This window comes from Balaenoptera ricei, chromosome 2 (genome assembly GCF_028023285.1).
Source record: "Balaenoptera ricei isolate mBalRic1 chromosome 2, mBalRic1.hap2, whole genome shotgun sequence".
Classification (NCBI taxonomy): domain Eukaryota; kingdom Metazoa; phylum Chordata; class Mammalia; order Artiodactyla; family Balaenopteridae; genus Balaenoptera; species Balaenoptera ricei.
Window position 1 is genome coordinate 21,574,904 of NC_082640.1, and position 23,931 is coordinate 21,598,834.

The 23,931-nt window shown below is 40.6% G+C and overlaps 1 protein-coding gene across 3 annotated transcripts in view; it reads right to left on the reverse strand.

Moving 5' to 3' along the window:
* CELF2 (CUGBP Elav-like family member 2) overlaps positions 1–19,474 on the reverse strand; it is a 528,392-nt gene extending 508,918 nt beyond the window's left edge. For 2 of the 3 annotated variants that reach the window (XM_059912093.1, XM_059912095.1), the window contains exon 1: positions 19,457–19,474. The gene's annotated coding sequence lies outside the window, so the exon portion shown is untranslated. The remainder of the gene's footprint in view (positions 1–19,456) is intronic. The other variant, XM_059912097.1, reaches the window with a different exon arrangement.
* Between the last annotated feature and the right edge of the window lie 4,457 nt (positions 19,475–23,931).

The window sequence follows — 23,931 nt, forward strand, 5'->3', positions numbered from 1 at the left end:
CTTCCTTCCTTTCTTTCTTTCTTTCTATTTTTTCTCCCTTTTACTCTGAGCCGTGTGGACGAAAGGCTCTTGGTGCTTCAGCCAGGCATCAGGGCCGTACCTCGGAGGTGGGAGAGCCAACTTCAGGACACTGGTCCACAAGAGACCTCCCAGCTCCACGTAATACCAAACGGCAAAAATCTCTCAGAGATCTCCATCTCAACATCAAGACCCAGCATCACTCAATGACCAGCAAGCTACAGTGCTGAACACCCTATGCCAAACAACTAGCAAGACAGGAACACAGCCTCATCCATTAGCAGAGAGGCTGCCTAAAATCATAATAAGGCCACAGACACCCCAAAATACACCACCAGACGTGGACATGCCCACGAGAAAGACAAGATCCAGCCTCATCCACCAGAGCTCAGGCACTAGTTCCCTCCACCAGGAAGCCTACACAACCCACTGAACCAACCTTAGCCACTGGGGACAGATACCAAAAACAACGGGAACTACAAACCTGCAACCTGTGATAAGGAGACCCCAAACACAGTAAGATAAGCAAAATGAGACGACAGAAAAACATACAGCAGATGAAGGAGCAGGGTCAAAACACACTAGACTTAACAAATGAAGAGGAAATAGGTAGTCTACCTGAAAAAGAATTCAGAATAATGATAGTAAGGATGATCCAAAATCTTGGAAATAGAATAGACAAAATGCAAGAAGCATTTAACAAGGACGTAGAAGAACTAAAGAGGAATCAAGCAATGATGAAAAACACAATAAATGAAATTAAAAATACTCTAGATGGGATCAATAGCAGAATAACGGAGGCAGAAGAAAGGATAAGTGACCTGGAAGATAAAATGGTGGAAATAACTACTGCAGAGCAGGATAAAGAAAAAAGAATGAAAAGAACTGAGGACAGTCTCAGAGACCTCTGGGACAACATTAAACGCACCAACATTCGAATTATAGGGGTCCCAGAAGAAGAAGAGAAAAAGAAAGGGACTGAGAAAATATTTGAAGAGATTATAGTTGAAAACTTCCCTAATATGGGAAAGGAAATAGTTAATCAAGTCCTGGAAGCACAGAGAGTCCCATACAGGATAAACCCAAGGAGAAACACGCCAAGACACATATTAATCAAACTGTCAAAAATTAAATATAAGGAAAACATATTAAAGGCAGCAAGGGAAAAACAACAAATAACACACAAGGGAATCCCCATAAGGTTAACATCTGATCTTTCAGCAGAAACTCTGCAAGCCAGAAGGGAGTGGCAGGATATACTTAAAGTCATGAAGGAGAAGAACCTACAACCAAGATTACTCTACCCAGCAAGGATCTCATTCAAATGTGATGGAGAAATTAAAACCTTTACAGACAAGCAAAAGTTGAGAGAGTTCAGCACTACCAAACCAGCTTTACAACAAATGCTAAAGGAACTTCTCTAGGCAAGAAACACAAGAGAAGGAAAACACCTACAATAACAAACCCAAAACATTTAAGAAAATGGGAATAGGAACATACATATTGATAATTACCTTGAATGTAAATGGATTAAATGCTCCCACCAAAAGACACAGGCTGGCTGAATGGATACAAAAACAAGACCCATATATATGCTGTCTACAAGAGACCCACTTCAGACCTAGAGACACATACAGACTGAAAGTGAGGGGATGGAAAAAGATATTCCATGCAAATGGAAATCAAAAGAAAGCTGGAGTAGCAATTCTCATATCAGACAAAATAGACTTTAAAATAAAGACTATTACAAGAGACAAAGAAGGACACTATATAATGATCAAGGGATCGATCCAAGAGGAAGGTATAACAATTGTAAATATTTATGCACCCAACATAGGAGCACCTCAATACATAAGGCAAGTACTAACAGCCATAAAAGGGGAAATCGACAGCAACACAATCATAGTAGGGGACTTTAACACCCCACTTTCACCAATGGACAGATCATCCAAAATGAAAATAAATAAGGAAACACAAGCTTTAAATGATACATTAAACAAGATGGACTTAATTGATATTTATAGGACATTCCACCCAAAAACAACAGAATACACATTTTTCTCAAGTGCTCATGGAACATTCTCCAGGATAGATCATATCTTGGGTCACAAATCAAACCTTGGTAAATTTAAGAAAATTGAAATCGTATCAAGTATCTTTTCCGACCACAACGCTATGAGACTAGATATCAATTACAGGAAAAGATCTGTAAAAAATACAAACACATGGAGGCTACACAATACATTACTTAATAATGAAGTGATTACTGAAGAAATCAAAGGGGAAATCAAAAAATACCTAGAAATAAATGACAATGGAGATACGACGACCCAAAACCTATGGGACGCAGCAAAAGCAGTGCTAAGAGGGAAGTTTATAGCAATACAAGCCTACCTCAAGAAACAGGAAACATCTCGAATAAACAACCTAACCTTGCACCTAAAGCAATTAGAGAAAGAAGAACAAAAAAACCCCAAAGCCAGCAGAAGGAAAGAAATTATAAAGATCAGGTCAGAAATAAATGAAAAAGAAATGAAGGAAACAATAGCAAAAATCAATGAAACTAAAAGCTGGTTCTTTGAGAAGATAAACAAAATTGATAAACCATTAGCCAGACTCATCAAGAGAAAAAGGGAGAAGACTCAGATCAATAGAATTAGAAATGAAAAAGGAGAAATAACCACTGACACTGCAGAAATACAAAAGATCATGAGAGATTACTACAAGCAACTCTATGCCAATAAAATGGACAACCTGGAAGAAATGGAAAGATTCTTAGAAATGCACAAACTGCCGAGACTGAACCAGGAAGAAATAGAAAATATGAACAGACCAATCACAAGCACTGAAATTGAAACTGTGATTAAAAACCTTCCAACAAACAAAAGCCCAGGACCAGATGGCTTCACAGGTGAATTCTATCAAACATTTAGAGAAGAGCTAACACCTATCCTTCTCAAACTCTTCCAAAATATTGCAGAGGGAGGAACACTCCCAAACTCATTCTACGAGGCCACCATCACCCTGATACCAAAACCAGACAAAGATGTCACAAAGAAAGAAAACTACAGGCCAATATCACTGATGAACATAGATGCAAAAATCCTCAACAAAATACTCGCAAACAGAATCCAACAGCACATTAAAAGGATCATACACCATGATCAAGTGGGGTTTATCCCAGGAATGCAAGGATTCTTCAATATACGCAAATCAATCAATGTGATACACCATATTAACAAATTGAAGGAGAAAAACCATATGATCATCTCAATAGATGCAGAGAAAGCTTTCGACAAAATTCAACACCCATTTATGATAAAAGCCCTGCAGAAAGTAGGCATAGAGGGAACTTTCCTCAACATAATAAAGGCCGTATATGACAAACCCACAGCCAACATTGTCCTCAATGGTGAAAAACTGAAACCATTTCCACTAAGATCAGGAACAAGACAAGGTTGCCCACTCTCACCACTATTATTCAACATAGTTTTGGAAGTGTTAGCCACAGCAATCAGAGAAGAGAAAGAAATAAAAGGAATCCAAATCGGAAAAGAAGAAGTAAAGCTGTCACTATTTGCAGATGACATGATACTATACATAGAGAATCCTAAAGAGGCTACCAGAAAACTCCTAGAGCTAATCAATGAATTTGGTAAAGTAGCAGGATACAAAATTAATGCACAGAAATCGCTTGCATTTCTATACACTAATGACGAAAAATCTGAAAGTGAAATTAAGAAAACACTCCCGTTTACCATTGCAACCAAAAGAATAAGATATCTAGGAATAAACCTACCTAAGGAGACAAAAGACCTGTATGCAGAAAATTATAAGACACTGATGAAAGAAATTAAAGATGATACAAATAGATGGAGAGATATACCATGTTCCTGGATTGGAAGAATCAACATTGTGAAAATGACTCTACTACCCAAAGCAATCTACAGATTCAATGCAATCCCTATCAAACTACCACTGGCATTTTTCACAGAACTAGAACAAAAAATTTCACAATTTGTATGGAAACACAAAAGACCCCGAATAGCCAAAGCAATCTTGAGAACGAAAAATGGAGCTGGGGGAATCAGGCTCCCTGACTTCAGACTATACTACAAAGCTTCAGTAATCAAGACAGTTTGGTACTGGCACAAAAACAGAAATATAGATCAATGGAACAGGATAGAAAGCCCAGAGATAAACCCACACACATATGGTCACCTTATCTTTGATAAAGGAGGCAAGCATATACAGTGGAGAAAAGACAGCCTCTTCAATAAGTGGTGCTGGGAAAATTGGACAGGTACATGTAAAAGTATGAAATTAGAACACTCCCTGACACCATGCACAAAAATAAACTCCAAATGGATTAAAGACCTAAGTGTAAGGCCAGACTCTATCAAACTCTTAGAGGAAAACATAGGCAGAACACTCTATGACATACATCACAGCAAGATTCTTTTTGACCCAGCTCCCAGAGAAATGGAAATAAGAACACAAATAAACAAATGGGACCTAATGAAACTTAAAAGCTTTTGCACAGCAAAGGAAACCATAAACAAGACCAAAAGACAACCCTTAGAATGGGAGAAAATATTTGCAAATGAAGCAACTGACAAAGGATTAATCTCCAAGATTTACAAGCAGCTCATGCAGCTCAATAACAAAAAAACGAACAACCCAATCCAAAAATGGGCAGAAGACCTAAATAGACATTTCTCCAAAGAAGATATACAGATGGCCTACAGACACATGAAAGAATGCTCAACATCATTAATCATTAGAGAAATGCAAATCAAAACTACAATGAGATATCATCTCACACCAGTCAGAGTGGCCATCATCAAAAAATCTAGAAACAATAAATGCTGGAGAGGGTGTGGAGGAAAGGGAACACTCTTGCACTGTTGGTGGGAATGTAAATTGATACAGCCACTATGGAGAACAGTATGGAGGTTCCTTAAAAAACTACAAATAGAACTACCATACGACCCAGCAATCCCACTACTGGGCATATACCCTGAGAAAACCATAGGTCAAAAAGTGTCATGTACCACAATGTTCATTGCAGCTCTATTTACAATAGCCAGGACCTGGAAGCAACCTAAATGTCCATCGACAGATGAATGGATAAAGAAGATGTGGCACATATATACAATGGAATATTACTCAGCCATAAAAAGAAATGAAATGGAGGTATTTGTAATGAGGTGGATGGAGTTAGAGTCTGTCATACAGAGTGAAGTAAGTCAGAAAGAGAAAAACAAATACAGTATGCTAACACATATATACGGAATCTAAGGAAAAAAAAAAAAGGCCATGAAGAACCTAGTGGCAAGACGGGAATAAAGACACAGACCTACTAGAGAATGGACTTGAGGATATGGGGAGGGGGTGGGGTGAGATGTGACAGGGTGAGAGAGTGTCATGGACATATATACACTACCAAATGTAAAATAGATAGCTAGTGGGAAGCAGCCGCATAGCACAGGGAGATCAGCTCGGTGCTTTGTGACCACCTAGAGGGGTGGGATGGGGAGGGTGGGAGGGAGGGAGATGCAAGAGGGAAGAGAAATGGGAACATATTGTATATGTATAACTGATTCACTTTGTTATAAAGCAGAAGCTAACACACTATTGTAAGGCAATTATACTTCAATAAAGATGTTTAAAAATAAAAAAAAAAAAAAAAAAAAAAAAAAAAAGCATTCACAGTCTTTATAAAGAAAAAACATCGCCAAAAAATTAGAAATGATGATCAAAAGGGACTTAAACCAATTACCAGGACGAAATACCCATGCTATGAAATTTGGAGTCAAAGACTCCAAATCTTCTTACTCTCTCTTTCTCTACTTTATGGTGTTTGAAGTTTATATGCAAAATATTTCTCTCTGATCCCCACCTAACTAATGGGCTCGTTGAGAGGGCTGGTGATTCTGCTGATTTACTGAATGGTGACCTGCAGAGAAAAAGCAAAAGACAAGGAAACCAATTTTATGGAAACAAACAAAAAAATTAACTAGAGATTTAAAGCTTAATATAGCTTTATCCTCCAGGGAGCTTTGCCTGATTGCAGACAGAGCTTAAAAACAGGATTCAAAAGCACAACACGCTAGTTCCGTTTTGAGAGCTCTGCTCAAGATATGTTCAATAAATGGAAAACCACCTTTACCACCTGCCTTTTGTCATGAGAGAAGACAGAAAGGCAAAAACTAGTTTGGGAAGCAGGGAAAAGGGCTTTACTCTCCAACTCAGTTACTGGTTTTTAAATTTTAGATAAAAATCCAAGTTCTCAGGCACTGTTTTCCTCAAACATACTCTCCCCTCTTTCAAAAATGAAAATAACGACCCTCCCTTCCTTTCCTTCGGAAATATTAATTGAGCAAATGATGCCTTGCGTAGCGCTTGTTCCTTCCTGCCACTTTTGGTCTGTCATCACCAATGCCAGGTGCCCACAGGTAAGATCTGCCTCCTGCTCCAGGAGGGGACAGTTGGGAGGTGGGGAGGAGGAGGACAAAGCCAACGTGCTGGGAGGGAGCCTGATTCGATGCCGGGCAGGGCCGGCACTCAAGAGGGTTTCCTGCCTATTGAGAAGAAGTTATAAATGTAATTAAAGTCTTTAAGAAAGAAATTCTGCCTCAAACCACGTCCCTCTGCAGTGGTCTTCTCTTGTATAATTCTAGCTCTTTGCCAAGAGGAACTGACACTTTCGATCTAGTCGTTTAAGGGCAATTTATTGTGAAGTGGTAATTTATTAAGTGAGATTCAAGAGTGGAGAGAGCTCTCAGAACCAGGAAGGGACTCAATTCACCCTCAAGTGCTCCCGACTCAGGTCCTCTAGACAGAACCTCTGGGGCACAGAAATCCTCACCAAACTTCTAATTCCTGAATACTTCCGTCCCCACTCCCACCCCACTCCCCATGCTGCATAACTGGAAGTAAGTCTTAAAACATAAATTCCTGGATGTCATATCATGTTAATCTAAATTCAGAGTAAGCTATAACTGACTGGTCTCTCTGAAGAGCCTTCCCACGCTGGAGGAAGCTAGGAAAGCTGTGGTACTTCATTTGGCCTGGGGCCAGTTCTTAATCCTAAATCTCTTCAAAAATGCTATTTGTATTCTGTAGTGATCGTGATGAATGGCCCATCATGGTGGGGGCAAAGAGGTACCCATCATAAGCAGGAAACGTAGGCTTCCATGAGATGCTAAATCTCTCTGCTTGCTATGATCACGCATGTATTCAACCTGCCTTCAGTCCGTAAGAGAGCTTTACTTTTGTTTAAATCCTAAAGAAGAGGGCAATTCTGTGGTGATGAAGACAGCAACAGTGGATACAGACCAAAGGCACCAGGAGTCATGTTAGATTTCTCCAGAAGTCACTTTCTGACTGACTCTCTTGGGCTTTGGGCAATCAATTATCCCAGCTGCCTTCTTTCCCCAGATTCCTATAATCCTTGTAGGGCAGGTTTTTCAAGATCCTCTTTTCTTTTCTTCCTTTCCTTGGTCTCATTTCATCATCTGGCCCCTTCCCCAAAGGGATGAGTTCCTGCTATGGATGATGAGATTCCGGGTCATCATAAAGGACAGGTGGGTGAGAGTGCTGGACCCTCCTTTAAAGGTAAAGGATGCTTTGCTTCTTGCCTCAATGTGGCAAAAGTAAAAGGTGACCCTGGGTCTGAGACAGTCCAGCCACCCCTCCCTCACTCCTCATATACTTTCTCTTCTTCCCAGGGATGAAAGACAAGCACAGCTTAAGCCAGCTCAGCACATAGCATTTGGGGAAACATATTCTCTCTTGCTGCTTTCTCTGGTTCAATTTCCCTACGGCTCTGCAGGCTGCCTTGGCTCTGAAAGGTCCAAAACTCAGTGTAGCATACATGGGCCACTGGCAAACTATGGCCTGAGGGCCAAATCCAACCCACCGCCTGCTTTTGTAAATAGAGTTTTATCAGAATACTGCCATGCCCATTCACTTCTATATTGTCTCTGGCCGTTTTCGTGCTACCATGGTAGAGCTGAATAGTTGTGACAGATACCATATGGTTTGTCAGCAAAGCCAAAAGTATTTAGTAACTGGCCCTTTGCAAAAGAAGTTTGCCAACCCTTGGTTTAGACCCCTGAAAAATGGAGACGAAATATTCAGTGTTTGATTAACCTGCAGCAGAAACATTCTTAACTAAAGCTGTGGTTTCAATGAGAAACAGAGCAGAAGTTACTTGGAAGAAGCTAGATTACATCAGGGAAAAAAAATGGGTGTTCTACATAGTCCAACCCAACTCATTAGATTTATGTACATATATACATAGGGGTTTTGAGCCAATGGTACATTTAATTATAAACTATTGCTTTTGCTTCAGTTTGTCATTGTTTCTCTCAGGCCATGAGGGTTTGGGTTTGGCAGAATTGGCAGTAGGGGAGGCTGGCTAAGTATCATAGAATGTTCCAGCTCCCCTCTCTCAACCCCAGGATTCCCAAACAAATGGTTTTTAAAATCCTTGGCTGAGAAACAGATGGGCCCCCATCTTGGTCCCTCTACCCTCAGGCCCTCTGGAAACTTGTACATGAGAGGCGGCTGTCATCTACATCAGGATCCAAATATTCTTGGGTTCCCTGGGCATACTGCCATCTAATAGTACCCAATCTCACTTTCCATCTTTGTGTAAAAGAACTACATTTGTTATGTCACTCAAATGTGTAGATTTCATAAATACCCACCACAGTGGGCCTCAATGTTGAGGAAGTTCACCTAATTTAAAAGTGGGCAGAGAATCTGAAAAGACAGTTTTCCAAAGAAGACATACAGATGGCCAACAGGTACATAAAAAGGTGCTCAACATCACTAATCATCAGGGAAATGTCAATCAAACCCACAATGCAATATCATCCCACACCTGTTAGAATGGCTATTTTCAAAAAGGCAAGAAATAACAAGTGTTGGTGAGGGTGTGGAGAAAAGGGAATCGTTGTGCACTGTGGGTGGGAATGTAAATTGGTGCAGCCACTATGGAGAACAGTATGAAGGTTCTTCAAAAAATAAAAAACAGAACTACCACATGATCCAGCAATTCCACTCCTGGGTATTTATCTGAAGAAAATGAAAACACTAACTGGAAAAGATATATGCACCCCCATGTCATGGCAGCATTATTTACAACAGCCAAGACATGGTAACTACCTAAGCATCCATCAGTAGATGAATGGATAAGAAGATGTGGTATATAAACACAATGGAATATTCTCAGTCAGAAAGAAGAATAAAATCCTGCCATTTGCAACAGCATGGATGGACCCTGAGGGCATTATGCTCAGTGAAATGAGACAGAGAAAGACAAATACTGTATTATCTCATATGTAGAATCTTGAAAGAACAAATGCCTCAGCCCGAAACTCAAGCTGCTTACAGATGCAGAGAACAGATTGGTGGTTGCCAGAGGTGGGGGCTTGGGGGTTGGGCCAAATAGATGAAGTGAGTCAAAAGGTACAAACTTCCAGCTATAAAATGTATAAGTCACGAGGATGAAATTACAGCATGGTGACTATAGCTAATAATACTGTATTGCATATTTGAAAGTTGCTAAGGGAGTAGATCTTAAAAATTCTCATCATAAGAAAAAAATTTTGTAACTATGTTTGGTGATCGATGTTAACTAGATTTATTGTGGTGATCATTTTGCAATCTATGCAAACAGAGAATCATTATGTTGTACACCAGAAACTAATATAATGTTGTATGTAAGTGATACCTGACAAAAAAACCCACATTCCAAATAGTTATTTAACCTACATCTCTGTAGAGTGGTAACTAAATGTTAAGGAAGTTCTAATGAAGCAAGTGGTCGGTCTATGTGAATAGGGTTATCAGGCAAAGTTACCTTCAGGAGCTTAGGTGAGAACAAACCTTTGAAGCACATGTGTTTTCATGGAGAAGGAAAGAACAGTCCAGCTTTTGGGTACTCAGTAATGGCTGTTATGGTCAATAACGATCATGATAATGATGGTGGGAAAAAATATCACGTGCCAAGCCTCAGAAGAAGCATTAAGTTCCATTTGTAAATACCAAACTTAAATGAGGGTGACATTTTTCCAGTTTACAAAATCTTTCACTTGCTCACCAGGAAACATGACAAAACAGAGAAAACTGCTGTTTCCAGGGGCCTCTTACAATTCTTTCTGGCTTAGACATTTGTGTCTCTATAAGAATGAAAAACTAGTGCAATGAAAAACAAAGGGCGTGCCAAAGCCATGGGTAACTGAAACACCTACAACCCAGATTGGTTGCAATACTCAGCCCTGCAGGACTGGTCCTATGATTGCTAATATCAGTATGTGTCAGCAAAACTCATCCCTGGAACAGCTGATTTACATTATTGCCCTAGTTCAAGACAGAACATCTGAAAACAGGTTTGTAGTTTAGTCCATCAACTCTACAGAAGGACTGGGAGTAAAACAGCCTTGAAAGAATATGTGGATCAAGAGAAAGAGAATTGTTTTGCTGGGAGAAAAACTCAACAATCCAGGGAAAGGATGCACGGTCTGGCTCAGAGGTGGCACTCAGGGTCCTGGGGGAGAGTGCTTCTTTGTTCTATCTCACATGATCACATAATTTTATAGAAGGGCATCCTTAGATATAATCTGGTTCAATCGCTCATCTTACAAATGAGGAATGTGTGGATGTCTGTTCAAATCCTGGCTGGGCAAAATGCGGTGTCGGGTAATACTAAGGATGCAAGTGGATGCAAAGATGAATGGGGCATGGACTTTATCTTTTGAGAGTTCACAGTCTAGGAATGGAACTAAGGTATACATAAATATTACAAAGCAGGAAATCTGCACTTGCATTGGAGCATCTAAGGTTTAGATTCAGGGCTATGAGCATTTAGGGGAAGAAAACCTTCCTTCCTGGTGGGAGATGGGTGGGGTGGAAGCCAGGGAGAGAGGGTTAGTGAGACATCCTTGCAGGAAATAAGTATCAAACCTGCATCAGGGCTGGGCACTGCTGGAGACACAGTGGTAAACAAGACAGACAAACCATGTCCTCGTGAATAATATGGTGTTTGGGGAGTGGAGACTTTTTAACACAGAGATGCAGAAAGAAGAGTGATTAGTTGATCTGTTGAGGTGCCTTCTCCTGTTGCACTAAAACAGAAAGGGGAGGTAAACACAGGGACTCCGTGTGGGAACAGACATGAAACCTACACACTGAGTTCGCTCCTTATACTATAATCTATAGCATATGATGCTGGTATTCGGGAACTCTCAGTCTGAACACATATTTGGGGAGTGTAGAGAGGTTAAGTGTCAGATTCTCTTCCCAAAGAGTGGAATAAAAGTGCCAGGTGATTCTCCTTTATTTTGGGAAGATAACTTCCCTGTGGTCTCTGACCCCTGGGAGACGTTCCCCAACTACAGGGATTTCCTCTTGTGTTTCTCCTAACAGAGATTTCACAGGATCTGGATGTGTTGGGTTTGTCCTTGCTGGTCCAGCCCACTAGGGAAACAGACCCGTTCAGGAGGGGGAACAAAATAATTGTCAAGTGAATATTTTTCTGCTGATTATTGGAGTCAGTGGAGTGGAAACAACTCCTGAGGGTGTTTTAGTGGTTTGGTTTTTTTTGAGTGCTGGAAGGAGATGTAAAAGCCTTGGCAGTAGCATTCCAACCTATAGATAACAGAATTTCTCTACTTTACATTTTTATATGATCTTATAATACCCTTTGTTATTATTAGTTATGTAATGTGCTACATTAGTCACGCTTTGTGAAAAATAGTAGATTATTCTGATATAATACATTATTTAAAAGGCCCAGGTCTTGTATTCATTTTTATAAACATATAATTCTCTACCTAAAGAATTATTACTGGATATAACTCTGTTTTCATAGCCTACTTCCCCCCTGCTCTGCAAAGGTTTTCTAAAGAACCCAGTAGTAACTGGGTCATGATTCTTCAAACTTTCCAGTGAGGAAAAAAAATGATGTGGTGCAAATTTTTCCCATCTGAGGCATAGTTAAGGCAAGATGCTTCATTAAGTTACCAACATACCAAGGAAAGGTGCCATGACCAGACAGTACCTACTTCATAAGGTTGTTGCAAAGATTAAATGAGATATTAAACACAGAGCTCTTAGCATAATGCCTGGCACACAGAAAGCATTAATAATTCTTCTATCATCCTCTAAGAAGACTAATCTCTGATCTTCAGATGGCCAGCCTGCTCTCACTGGACACCAAGAGAGTTCCACGTAAACTCTCCTCACTCCAAGCGCCTCCAAGATGTCATGTAACGTGAGCTGAAGAGTATCTACACGTGGCATTCATTCAAAATCACACAGCACGCTTTCCTCCGTGAGTTTGGAATTCATCTTGGGAGATTTATCAGGCATGTGAAAGGGAAACATCTCCTAAATGAGCTGGAGAAAGCAACGAAACAGAAAGAAACGAGGCCAAGCACTGACTTAAAACATGTCAGGATTTGGTCTATTTTTTTCCATCAACATGTGCTGTTCTCATTAATGGGAGTTTCTCACACACTCAGTAAGGGAACAGGCAAAAGTGTATTTTGTTATAGCCTGAAGGCTCACCCAAACATTTAAAGAATTTGGGGAGCCATAAATTTCTTCCAGACTATAATCATCTTTGTGAGATCAAGTGCTCATGACCGAAAACATCTCTGATCTGTGAAATATGACCAAGGCTCTTTAAAATATTTTTTCCCAATAAGGAGGTAAGTTCATGATATGTACTTTGTCATGAGATTTGAAAACATCCTTCTAGCTATCTGTCAAAACGACTTCTATTTTTTTGTTGGTCAAATCATTAGCCTAGATAACAGATGAAAGGTAGGCTATGGTCCTTGGGCCAAATCCCACCCATTTCCTGTTTTTGTAAATAAAGTTTTATTGGTTCACACTCAACCTTAGTCATTTACATTACCTGTGGCTACTTTCATGCTAGGATGGCAGACCTAAGTAGCTGCAACAGAGACTGTGTGGGCAGCAAAAACTGACCTATGTACTATCTGGCCCTTTATAGAAGTTTGCCAACCCCTGATCTAGATCACTGTCTTGTGTAGAAAGAATTCTGCTTGAATAACAGTCATCTGTCTGATTCCCAGAGAATTAAAAAATTTCCCGTGTTATCAAATCCAGACACTTTGCTGACTGGAACAGAAAGGAGGAAGTGAAGAGAGAATTACTAAACTGGGAGTTAGAAGCCACTCATTCATTCATCCATTTATTCATTCCACATAAGACACCACCACCATTCCTGTGGTAAATACTGGCATTAGAGTATGAACAATCTGGCCTCATAGAGTATAACGTCAATGAGGGAGACAAACAGTGACCACGTCATTCATTCATTCATCCTTCATTCATTCATTCTCTGTAATGTGCCAGGAAATATTTTAGGCACCGGTTAACCATACCAGTTAACCACACCAATTATACATTCTAATGGTGAGGAGAAATAATAAGCACATATGAAAATAGCAGGTACGATAAGTGCTATAATGAGAATATTAGTTCAACCATATGAAACTGAAATTTTTATAGGTCTACAGTAGTTAAATATTGACAATCTTATATGATTCAACCTATCAGTGAGAAATGCTGAAGAGTGATTTTTGGATGGCTTTAAATTAAGGGATCTGGGAGAGGGAGATAAATTAGGAGGTTGGGATTAACATATACACACTACTGTATGTAAAATAGATAAACAATAAGGTCCTACTGCTTAGTACAAGGAACTATACTCAATATCTCATAAAAACCTATAATGGAGAAGAATCTGAAAAAGAATATATATGTATAACTGAATCACTTCTGTACCCTTGAAACTAACACTAATTGTAAATTAACTATACATCAACAACAAAAAATTTTAATAAATTGAGGGATCAAGGAAGGCTTCACTGAGGAGGTGACATCTGAGCTAAGACTTGAATGACAGCAGCGTCTTGCCCTGCAAACATCGAGGGAGAAGATTTCCAGGCAGGGAGAGGGAGAGCTCCTTGCAAATACTCTATAGCCAAAGTAAGCTTGGATCATTCGAGGAAGAGAAAGAAGACCAGAGGGGCTGGAGCAACTTGGGCTCTGGGGAAAGAGGGAGGAAATAAGGTTGAAGAGGTAGTCAAGGGCAAGGTCAGATGGGGTCTTGTGGGTTAGGATAAGGATCTTGGCTTTTACTTGAAGAGTAATGGGAGGGCTTTTAAAAAGGAACATCACATGATCCAATTTATGGCTTTTAAGTGTTTTCATTCCTCTTCCGTGAGAAGTAGACCATGATAGCAAGAACTGAAGCAGGGAGATTTAGGAGGTAGTACGGAGTTCTGAGCAAAACAAGAAGACTACAGCAAGGAAAGGTGGAGAAAAGTGGGGAGGCAGGAGATGTTTAGGAGTTGAAATCAGCAGGAGCTGGTGATAGTTTAGATGTAATTAGGAGGGAAAATGAGGGAGGAGGGAGGATGCCAACTTTCCAGTTTGAGTACCTGGCCGGATACCTACTTGGTGTGATTCATAAGCCTGTGAACACCAGAAAAGAAGCAGGTCTTAGGGGAGATAATAGGTACCGTTTTCAACCTGTTGAACTTGAGTCATCTTTATGACTTGTTTTCCCTCAAGTGGTATCGATGAACACGAAATCTTATATGAATCAGATTGGCAGGTTTGTTTTATTCTTGTAATCATACATCTACTACCTTGTCATTTCCTTTTTCGTCTTCTATGTACTGACTGTTTTTTCTTGATTTAGCTGATTTTGATTCTCTTGAGTGAAGCTTTTGTGTTTGTGCTTTCCCAGTGGTCAAGAGGGGAGTCTTACAGTTGCAAATTTGTTGGCGTGTCTTTTGGTGGAAGTTGTTTCTTTTATGCCCCTTGAGGTAGACAGAAATTAAAACAGCCAACAGCAGGATTCCCAACCTGGATTTGTTTTCCATTTGACAAAATGGACCTAGGAGGGAGTGATGCTAAATATACAGTGCCCGACAAAGGTTTAGGACCGGAACTTGTATCCCACCCTCAGATCATATCTTAAAGCACTAAATTAGGGTGTAAGCAGATTTAAAAAATGTGCCTTGCAATCACTTTTCAAGAGCAGCAGATTTGGCAGAACTCCAGGCCGCATAACTGGAGCAAACATCTGAAAATATTCCAGGGTAGGCAGGTTTGAAAGCCTTTCCGTGTTATATACCAAGCATTCCGCTCACCTCTTATCAGACAAAGGCAGTAGCAGTATTATAATAGGATCCCCCACCTCTGGATTTGAAAAGCATTTTACTGAGGTAAATCATATCACGTACAACCCTGTATGCCATCAGCATACACATCTTCAGTCTCCTGCTAGATTATCCCACTTAGAAGGTCATGCTATATCTTTCCTTCTCCCACATACACAGGCTCACCTCAGAGATATTACGGCTTTGATTCCAGACCGCTAAAATAAAGTGAAAATCGCAATAAAGTGAGTCACATTTTTTGGTTTCCCAGTGCATATGAAAATTATGTGTACACTATACTGTAGTCTATTAAGTGTGCAATAGCATTATGTCTAAAAAAAACAATGTACAGGGACTTCCCTGGTGGCGCAGTGGTTAAGAATCCGCCTGCCAATGCAGGGGACACAGGTTCGAGCCCTGGTCCGGGAGGATCCCACATGCCCTGGAGCAACTGGCCCCATGCGCCACAACTACTGAGCCTGCGCTCTAGAGCCTGCAAGCCACAGCTGCTGGGCCTGTGTGCCACAACTACTGAAACCCACGTGCCTGGAGCCTGTGCTCTGCAACGAGAGAGACTACCATGATGGGAGAGGCCACCGCAATGAGAAGCACGCGCACCGCAACAAAGAGTAGCCCCCGCTCGCCGCAGCTAGAGAAAGCCGCACGCAGCAACGAAGACGGAATGCAGCCAAAAATAAATAAATTTATTAAAAAAACAAGGTGCATACCTTAATTAAAAATATTTTATTGCTACTAGTGGGAAGCAGCCACATAGCACAAGGAGATCAGCTTGGTGCTTTGTGACCACCTAAAGGGGTGGGGTGGGATAGGGAGGATGGGAGGGAGACGCAAGAGGGAGGAGAAATGGGGATATATGTATATGTATAGCTGATTCACTTTGTTATAAAGCAGAAACTAACACACCATTGTAAAGCAACTATACTCCAATAAAGATGTTAAAATATATATATATTTAACTGTTAAAAAATGCTAACCATCATGTGAGACTTCAGCGAGTCACCTTCTTTTGGCAATGGTAGCATCAAAGATCACCGATCACAGATCACCAGAATAAGTATAATAATGATGAAAAAATTGAGACAGTCTGAGAATTACCAAAATGGGACACAGAGACACAAAGTGAGCAAATGCTGTTGGAAAAATGGCACCAAAAGGCTTGCTCGACACGGGGTTGCCCCAAACCTTCAGTCCGTAAAAAACAAACAACAAAAAAAGGCAATATCTTCCAAGCACAATAAAGCAAAGCATTAAAACAAGGTGTGTCTGTAATGGACAGAGCATTAGTGTTGGTGAGTGAATGGTTCCATGAATCAGAATTAGCCAAGCTGATGCCCGATTATAAACAATTAAGGAATTTAAAATGCGACACCTAAACACTACACACTTCATAATTCCTTATCGCAGGAAAGAATTACACACAGTTAAAATGATGATGGAATAACACCTGCCAAGAAGAGGTGTGGACAGAACAAACTTAGTGTACCCAGAGGTCAATGGGAAGATGTTTCTCTTTCCCAGGGCTTCCCAGTCCAAGTTTGTGAAGCTTTATTTACTCCAGCCATAAAATAACCTTCACTTATGTTAGAGACACATTTAGGGGAAAGGCAACATTACCACTGGCTTTTTAAGTGTGTTAAGACTAAGGATCATTATCTGAAAAGGCCTTTGCAGGGCAACATTTTTAAAGATTTGTAATCTTACACACGTTCTTAGAGCTGGGGCCCACCTTATCCACTTGTGCAATAATAAGTTAATCACTGAAAACAATTTTTTAAAAAGCACCCTTAAGAAATATTTCAATTTTAGAAATAGGTTAGTAATCCAGTTAAAGAATGAAATTTATTATAATAGCTGCATCATAAGGACATGTACAGAAGTACTTTAGCATCTCTCAATTAAAAATAAAATTTAAACCTACAAATAGAAGAAAGTATCACTGACAGGCCCATAAAACATTCGTGCCTTTTCATCTAGAAATCCTGGGAATTATTTAATGAAAGCAGAAAGGTATAGCTCTCTGAGTCCGTCGTTCATATAAATCAAGGACTGGAAATAATCTAAATTTTCAGCCAACAGGGTAATTTAGTAAAACAATGTACATCAACATCATGATGCTGTTTTAGTCATTAAAATTATGGTTATGAAGGGGAAGCAGAAACATAGAAATGTGTTTGATATTTAACTGGAAAAAGAGCAGATTATAAAATGACACATACTATATGACATGTATACACGTGAAGTTCTAGAAAGCAAGAATTTTTAAAAAGAAAATAAGATGGATAGTGGCCAATTTTTCTTTTATTTGCTCTTTTGTATCATGTGGTTGCTTTTAAAAATAATCAAATTAGTTCAGTGCAGCACTATTTTTAATAGCCAAGACATGGAAACAACCTAAATGCCCATCAACAGATAAATGGATAAAGAAGAGGTGGTACATATATACAATGAAATACTACTCAGCCCTAAAAAGGAATGAAATAATGCCATTTGCAGCAACATGGATGGGCCTAGAGATTATCTTACTATGAAGTCAGAAAGAGAAAGACAAATACCATATGATATCACTTATATGTGGAATCTAAAATATGACACAAATGAACTGATCTACAAAACAGAAACAGACTCACAGACATAGAGAATAGACTTGTGGTTGCTGAGGGGGAGTGGGAGAGGGAGGGAGTGGGAGTTTGGGATTACCAGATGCAAACTATTATATATAGGATGGATAAAATTACAAGGTCCTACTGTCTAGCACAGGGAACTATATTCAGTATCTGTGTTAAACCATAATGGAAAAGAATATGAAAAAGTATGTGAATATGTATATATATGTATGTATAACTGAATCACTTTGCTGTACCATAGAAATTAACACATTGTAAATCAACTATACTTCAATAAAATAAATTTAAAAAATAATACAATTAAAAAAAAAACTGGGTTTCCCTGGTGGCGCGGTGGTTGAGAATCTGCCTGCCAATGCAGGGGACGCGGGTTCGAGCCCTGGTCTGGGAGGATCCCACATGCCGCGGAGCGACTGGGCCCGTGGGCCACGGCTACTGAGCCTGCGCGTCTGGAGCCTGTGCTCCGCAACAAGAGAGGCCACGATAGTGAGAGGCCCGCGCACCGCGATGAAGAGTGGGCCCTGCTTGCCGCAACTAGAGAAAGCCCTCGCACAGAAACGAAGACCCAACACAGCCATAAATAAATAAATAAATAAATAAACTCCAATCTCTTTAAAAAAAAAAAAAAAAAACTAAGGCAGAACTCAGGGAAATAAGTAATAGCCAATTAATACAAGATGTCAGGAAAAAGAGGTGACTTTTTGGGTCTTGGTTTAGTTCCAATGGAATCATGTTTGGGAGTAGGTATTCGGGACAACATGCCATTGTGTTAAACCACTTTTCATAAAAACTCCTCCATTTAACATTTTTGTATTTTAAAAATTGCCCAAAGTGCTTTTGGCTGGGAAATACCCTTCAGTGTTAAGTTAGACCTAGGAAGGCATTGTGAACTCTATGGAAGGAGTCAGCTTAGACCCAAGTGGAGGAAATGCATGAACTTTCGCCACTTTGAGGTCCTTGAGTTCTCATTTTTCTGGGTCTCTGAATCATGAAGAGGTCTGAGTTCACCTTTTCAGGAGCATTCAGAGAACGACCTTGTTTCAGAAACTCTACTCATTCCCTTCCGAGGTCAGCTGAGTTTTTATAGGACCAGCATTTCCAAATTAGGCCTGGGGGTGGGAAGGAGAGGTCACAGGAGGAAACCGCATTTCCACAGACCCTCTTACAAGAGGGGAAGGAATAGTCTTCTGGAAAGTTCGCTTTTTTATCTGAAGTCCCAGAAAGTTTCCCACATCCCCTCTGATGGATTCAGGGCCCCATGGAACGCAATAATAAGTATAACTGGCTCCCTGAGTCAGCCAATGTGAGGAATCATTTCAGTAAGACAAACTCTCATTAAAATGCACCGCCTTCCCCTGAGGGAGTGAAACTGAGGACTTCTCCCGCCCCTCTTTCCACATCCGCTGGAAGTTGTTTCCGCATCACCACGGCGCATCCCGCTAAGCGGACCCGGCGGTCCCTGCCACCCACCCCTGGCACTGCACGCAGCATCCCACGCGCCGTAATTGGGGTGCGGGCGGGGGAAGCACTTGGCCGTGAACGGTAACAGCGACGAGAGAGAAAGAAAAGCAGGCCTACCTTAAAACTTTCCAGTCTTTGAGTGGATCCAAGTCAGAGATTAAGGAGACCATTGTCTAAAGGGCGGCCGAAGGCAGATCCAGTCCGGAGAGGAGGGGGCGCGGGGAGGGGATGCGGGGGAAGGAAGCGGCCGCCGGCTGCTCGGCTCAGGCCCGGAGCGACCGGGCGCCTGCACGCGCGGCTCTTCCTCCTTCTAGGATTGATAAGCACTTGTCCTGGCTTTTCTCCACGCCCACGGCCTAATCAATCTTGCGCTAGATTACTCCCCAGCCCCGGCTCATTTCTCCACACCACCTTTTAAAGCCCTTGTAATCTGCTCCAACTGATCACATTTGACCTTTTTGTAGCCCACTTTATTCCAAGCACAGCTCTCAGTTAAATCTCTCTTTATTAACACTGTCCTCCTTGGCTTGCTTTTGGAACAAACAGATCAAGCCTGAAGCCTCCAGACTTTAACAGCAATCATTTACAGATTACTGCAAGCTGCAGCTTTCTCCTCCTCTGGGGCATCCTCGTGAGATTTTGCTTTCATATTCCTGTCAGAAGACCGGTTAGGTTTCTTTTTTCCCGTTTTTTTTTTTTTTTTTTTTTTTTGGTGGCTTGGGTTCTGGGACACCAGCGTCGGGCTTACAGCTTCCCTCAGAGGCTGTAACTACATGACTCTTAGGATTTGTTTTTTAGAAATCATTTGGAACTGGCCTGCTAACAAGCTAGAATTTACTGTGTGCTTTCTGGCAGGGAATTTGTTACACTGCTATTTTTCCCCCCTCCTTTCTTTCTTTCTCGGGATTTAAAAGAACATGAAGAGGGGGAAATGTAGAATCTCTCCAAGCATTAAGAGAAAAGGGCGTGGGCTTTTCTCCCTCAACTTGTATATCTTTTGTCCTTTATTTAAAACTGAACATCCTTTCAACAATCATCTGAAACCGTGCACAGATGTTGCAAACAATATCCAGAGCAGAAATGTTTTCCTCTAGACTGGTCTGTGTGCTGATGTAGGTTTTTGTGACTGTATGGGTTTCTTATTTTTGTAAGCACTGCCTCATAGCATATGCTAGCATATGCTTTCCGAGGTTCTAGGTAATAAGACTCTACTACTGAAGCCCCTCCCCACCCTGTCCTCCCAGGATCCTGGCATTAGAAGACCTTGAAATCACCTGGCATAGGGGTCTCCATGACCTCCCAGGTCATTCAGATTTTCCTCACACCTGCATGCCACATGAGCTTAACATGATAGGACCTTTACTCTCTTTATATCCAATTCCTCTTTTTCCTACACTTATTTTAGAAGGTAATTTTAAGACCATCACCATAAATGGAAGATCAGCCTCCCTGGTCTAACAAAACAATGATTGTTGTGCCTGGACACATGGCCGGTTGTAAATCTTTTTGTCTTGGATGAAAAGAGTGTAGAGAGTGAGTGTTAGGGGATGTTAAGGACACACCGGCACCAACCAAGACATTCGCCACAAGCAGAGTCCAGATTTAAAGAGAACACAGTGCCATTCAATGTTCTGCAGTGACCTTACTACCTCAAATGGTCAGCCAGGAGGATGGGTTCCAATTTCTTGCCTTTAGGCTGAGCTTACCAAGAAAAAGAATCTCTTCTTTCCTGAGAGTCTCCAGAGGGAAAGATGTGGTGACAGCTGTTGGAAGCATGCTGCTTTTACTGTCAGGAAGTTCTTCCAGTCAACTCGAAATGCCCCTCACAGCATTTTAAATCCTTTCCCTGTTACCCCTTTTCTTGAAGGACCCCCTTCTGTCTGAAAATATGCAGCAAACCCTCAGCTGTCTCTTTTACAGTCATACATACTTTCCCTAATGGCTGTAAATGACTCTCCTCAGAAGTACAACTCTCCTTATGCTAAACAAAGAGAATTTCATACCTTTTCCAAAAACCATTGCCTCTCTGGGGCTTCGTGCTCCTTCCTGGGCTGTCTTTGCTGTCCCACTGTGGATCTTGGGTCACAGTATAATAATGTGTAAACATTTACATGACACTTGTAATCCCCAAGTACCTCACCAAATGTGGGTGATAATAATAGCATTTGTGGGACGTGTACCTGCAAAGAGTTCCAAATGCTTAGATAATTAATAAGCTGTTTTTCCCTTTAGAAAGTTAGCAGGAAAAAACAAAAGATTATAATGAAATAGTTTCTGTGACTACAATGATATCATTTTTATATATTAACCCACTGCTCTGCTGCTGAGATTCTGATCTGGAGAAGAAGGGGGAATGGATCCTTAACCCTTGGAGTTCAGGGTTAATGGGTGAAAAGGGGGAGGGACTTGGCTTTTGGCCAAAGGACAAAAGGACAAAAGCATGTTCCTCAATTATTAAATCATGTTTTAAAGCAGTAGTCCTTCCAAAAACTTTTTAAAGGCAGTAGAAACTTTCCTTTGGATGAAACCTTGTCCCAAGTCCAAGTGCAGAAACAGATACTAGTGAAAGTTTATTACTGGGACTAATTTCTTTAGGTGTGTTAGCTTGTTCAGCCCTTGTGACTAAGTTGTTTACAAAGTAAGTTACCAGAAGCACCACTGTTTTGTTAATGCAGGTGAGGACATTTGGGCATGCAAATTTGGGCTCACAGGGCTAGTCCTCAGCAGGGGGAGGTGTGGTACCCAGAAGCCACGCCCACTGGACCCCACGTGATCAACCACACAGGGCACTCCTTTCCTCCAGCAGAGAGGAATACACAAATAGGGTTCATCTGTATTGGGGTGGGACTAGGGTTGGGATCAGGTTAGGGGTGGATAAGACTGCATGAGGCTCCTGCTTCCTCTTCTAAGGTGCCCCTAGGAAACCCTAGCATTCAGGAGGACATGCTTTGAAATACACTTCCTGAAAGTATTTGGTGATAGACAATCTTTGAAAGGCTGTGTTGAGTCCAATACAGGCTGAAGATTTTGCTCTTAACTTTCTTAATTTTGAGGAACAAGTGTTTTCTTACATACACTGGAGATTAATTCCATGCTGTATATAGTGCGAATTTTCTTTTCCTCTCTCCCCTAAGCATTCTGTTCCTGATTCTGAACAGCTTTATATCAAATGGATCCGTTGCCTACCAAGAAAAAGGCCATCAGAAAGATTCATTCACCTTCAGCTATGAGGGAGACCAGTAAAAATGAACAAACAAGATACTGCCCTGTTCAAAACTTGGCCAACTATTCATCTTTAGCTCAGGAAAAGCAACAATATACTTTCTATATGTAAAACTCAAAGGTTAAATTTAGTTTTGAGAAACTTTGCCCCCAAATATAATTTTCTTCCATGTCACTATATGAATTACAAGATTTAATTTTGGGTTCTTTTCCTCATATTTTGATAAACTGATGCCTTTAAAAAATGAAATTTTTTTATTATTGCTTATAATGACTCTTCAATGGTTGGCTCTTCTGAATGGTCCCTATGTGTTAAAAAAGAATGTCATCCATATAAAGCAACATTCTTAAATTGTCCCACTATTACCAGGGACAAGACTCGTAGTTTTCCTTTTCATATAACTAAAATTTCTGCGATATCCTTCCCTCTTCCCACATACAGAAACTAAAACCAAAATCCAAATCCAAACAAAAAGCAATGCCCCCTTTGGACCTCTTCCATCCAAACAAACAAAACCTCCAGCCCCAAACCTTATGAGCCTGTGGTTTCCATGAGTATGGTGATTAGAGTCACCTGTGAAGAAACTGAACCACGGAATCTCAGTGAAGAGACAAGAGCAGGAGCCAAAGAATCTGCATGTCACACCAGACCTAGGCAGGAAATGCTGATAGAGAGTCAGCAAGTGTAAAATTTACCCCAGTCATATAGCATCCCGGGTGACTTTTCACGGGTTGAGGGCCATGACCTTGAAGCCAAAGGTGAAGATCTTATGTTATAGAGAAACAGGAAGCACCTGGGTGTGAAGTAGCCAAAGAAAGAAAACAAGCATTCTCCATCAGTCAGAAGTTAGACCAACTACTGAACAGAGCTTCAGAAAGACAGGTATGATGTCTCAGGAAATTCATCTCCCAAGAAAATGTCTAACTTCCTGATAGTCAGGAATTAAAAACAGAAAAAAAATCAAAAACAAAAAAACAAACAAAAATAACACAACCTTGCTAGGGAAAAAAATAACATTTTACGTCCTTTTTTCATTCTATGTTTGTCTCTAATTTCTGATTCCTAGGAATCCAATTATCCTGTTTGTTTGTTTTTTTATTTTAGAAAATCTTGTTTCAAGCTTACTCAGTCCTAATTCTGTTACTTCCTGATAAAGATTCTTTCTCCTGCTTGTTCCAGATTTTTCTTTTTCTTATTTGCCAGCTCTTTCCTTCTCCTCAAGTGGGTAAGGTCTCTCTCTCCCTTTTTTTTTTTTTTAACATCTTTATTGGAGTATAATTGCTTTACAATGGTGGGTTAGTTTCTGCTGTATAACAAAGTGAATCAGCTACACATATACATATATCCCCATATCTCTTCCCTCTTGCGT